General features: G+C 53.4%; 1 non-coding gene across 1 annotated transcript; it reads left to right on the forward strand.

The window, feature by feature from the left end:
• Window positions 1–2,089: 2,089 nt before the first annotated feature.
• Window positions 2,090–2,176, forward strand: TRNASTOP-UCA (transfer RNA opal suppressor (anticodon UCA)). The gene has a single exon. It is a non-coding gene; the product is annotated as a tRNA-Sec (tRNA).
• The last annotated feature ends 1,038 nt before the right edge of the window (window positions 2,177–3,214 follow it).

A 3,214-nucleotide genomic window follows, 5' to 3' on the forward strand; every position in this document is an offset into this window, starting at 1 on the left:
AAAGGTAGATGCTCGAAAGGAATGCAAAGAGAAAGTGTTGCTAAAGCCAAGCCTTGAAAATGAAGTACAGGAGCTAGGAACATCTCCTCTGACCCCTTGCAGTCATTCTTGTTCAGCCTGAATTGGTCAGCAAGGTCACACACCACGGGACTGACAGGAGCATATCTCTGAGCTGAAGTGCTTCTCCCAGCAAGGGACATCAGGACGGGCTTGGCTGGAAGCCTGAAGGATTGCTGTGGCCACCTGATTTCCTCAAACCCCCACGCTAACCTCTTCCTCCCCATGACTAATTTCCCTGCACCTCCTCCCACGCCACCCCCAGTTCCTCACCCTGTGCATTTTTATGCACAGAAGAAACTTGCTAGGTTGTGCCACCTGCTACTGGGATAAGTATCAGGTAAAGAGATAGGAATGTACCAGGGGACATGACGCCTACAAACTGAGGAAGGGAAGAAAAATTCCTGCCTGGCATTGGCACGCGCGGGAGCAGCTCTCCAGCCAGCTCCTTCTGATAAAAACCCTGCTTCTGAGTTGGAGTTAAAAACGTCCTTTAAAAAACACATTTAGGTTCACTATGAACAGTAAGGCCTCAGATACACTCATGCCCATATCGGGGAGTCCACAGGCCAGATGATAACAGAACTGGTTCAGCTCCAACAGGGTAAGTCATGACTTGGAGCCACGCACTGAAAGCAAAGCTGTGCCCAGCAGCGTTCCCGGGTGTGAGTGGGAACGGCACTGCCCCACCATGTATTTTTCACTTTCTTTTGCTGACATCTACAAAACTGTTCCCAGCTTCGGGCTGTGGTCCTGGTTCTGTTCTGTACCAGTTTTACCCCAGTGCTGCTCTACTGAGGACCAGTTTTGAGCCTCAGCTTCGCCAGGGCAAGCAAGAGGGGGAATGGACCTACAGATTTATTTGTTGCTTACACCAAAAAGAATAATCTAATTAAAAATCACTGGAAACCACGTGCATTTGCAGAAATGGCTCCACTTCAGAGGAATCTCTTAAGGCAAGTTAAGTGAGTAATTTTTCAAGGCTTTAGACATTTATGAAAATAGCCTCTATAGTTACACTCGTTAGGATAAAATTACAAGTGTTTTCAATCCTCACACCTCGGGACCTAAGTTGATCCTCAGCTGGGGGTCAGGGAGGAATTTCCTCTGAGAGGATATTATTGTTCTGTGAGGTATCTCATGGGAGATTCACATCTTCCTCCAGAGTATCTGGCATTAGCCACCGCAGAAAAAAAAAAAGACGATACTGGGGAAAAAAAAAAAAAGAAAAAAAAAAAGATACTGCTCAAAACGAGCCAGTGTTCTGGTCTTCTCTGCCGAGCCCTGCCTGTCATATTCATATGCTTTTAACTAACTGGGCAGCCGTATTTACACCCACCTAACGAACCGGGCAGCCCCACTGATGGGGAGAGAAAACGTGGGCCCACACCCCGGCCTCTATCTCACGTAGGAAGCGAGCTCGAACGGTAGAAAGGCACACGGGTGTCAGGACGACGCCGGGCGCTGAAGGCCGCACAACGCCTGCTCCCGCCCCGCCCGCTGCTCTGCCAGCCCCGGACCAGCGACCGCGGAACAGGGGCGATCACAGGAGACCGGGAGCGTGGGCCGGGGCGGGGGCGGCCCCCGTTACACAAGCTGCCCCGTCCGATGTTGTAAGGGACCCCGGAGATCCGGGAAGGGCGGCGCGGGGCGGCCGCGCTGCTGGCATGGCGCCGCTCCTTCTGGGAAGCGCCGTGAGTCACCCGCCGCCTCGAGCCGGGGGGGCGCCGCTAGGGCCGCTGCCCCCTGCCGAAGCGCCTCCCGCCCCGCCCCTTCCTCGGGCACAGCCAATCACCGTCCCATATATTTGCATACAGTGCCCGGGTGCTTCTGGGCCAACAGCGGCGGCTGCAACCTCTCCTCCCCTCCCCTCCCCTCCCGCCATCGCAGCACCCTCGCCCCACTGCCTGTGGGCTTCCACACCGAGGCCAGGCGGAGGACGCAGCTCTCCGGGCAGAGCACGCCTCACCTTGACCTGAGGGCGGGAGAAGGCTGGGAGTTTATATACGGGAGCGATGCCCCCAAACCAGTTGCCCGGATGACCCTCAGTGGTCTGGGGTGCAGGCTTCAAACCTGTAGCTGTCTAGCGACAGAGTGGTTCAATTCCACCTTTCGGGCGAAGCGGGAAACGTTGAGAGACCGCAGCACCGTAGTTTTAACGGCGGTGCCAGCTAGAGCGATATCCCGAGGTGTCACCGTGCGAGGGAGGCGTTTTGCTTACCCACCTTACCCCACGGAGCACTCTCTAGCACGGCAGGGGGGGTCCCATGCATCCATATGTGGCTTTTTCCCTTTTAGTGTTTTTTGCCTTTCATTGTTTTTGACCATCCTCCTCGGAGCAAGGCGAGTGGTGGACTGATGAAATAGCAGTATGCTAGGCACAGCCAAAGACAAGGAAAATCTCCCAAGGGTGCCTGGGTGACAATTCAGATTTTAATTGGACTCTGCTAAGCGGATCTTTGTTAAATGGTGTCACACATCCTACAAGAACAGAAAAGAAGTAAATAACAGAAGCCATTCTCTAGATCTGCTCCATATTGATGATAACCCATCTTCCACCCACACTACAACAAAGATGCTTCACTTCAGCAGTAAGCATGGGTGCTAATAATGTCACCCAGCCCTAGGAAAAATAAAGGTTAGTGTGAAGCTAAAAAACATACTCTTCAAGCAGAAGGCATTTATTTCATTATATCCTATTGCAATGACTCCAGCAGATGATTTGTGGAGCCTCTAGTTAGGATGAGACCCCAACCACCCCCACTGCAGGGGAGAGTGAGCATTTGGAGGGCATTTCCTTGTTGCCTCCTGGTCCCACAGGCAGGAAGTACAATTCTGCCTGGTGAACACCCCAGAGGGAGAGAAGAAATACTGAGTGAATTATCAGGCCTCCATTGTTCCTGGGTGCTTTTGGGGGGGGTGCTGTGGCCATCCGGAGTTAAGTAGGTAAGCACCCCTGAGGATCCAAGCCGGAATGACTGTGCTTCCTTTAGACCAAGTGACTCACTCCACCTGAAGGCCTGGGAGGAGAAGAGAAGGGCACTGAGGGCCCTAACACCACTCCTGCTGGCTGCTACTGCTTCCAGCCAGCCGAGCATCCAAGTCCATCGGAGAGGAGCAGCTGTGGTGCCAGCAAGGCCTGTCACTCCGGGAATAC

Source organism: Accipiter gentilis, chromosome 30 (genome assembly GCF_929443795.1).
Source record: "Accipiter gentilis chromosome 30, bAccGen1.1, whole genome shotgun sequence".
Lineage (NCBI taxonomy): Eukaryota > Metazoa > Chordata > Aves > Accipitriformes > Accipitridae > Astur > Astur gentilis.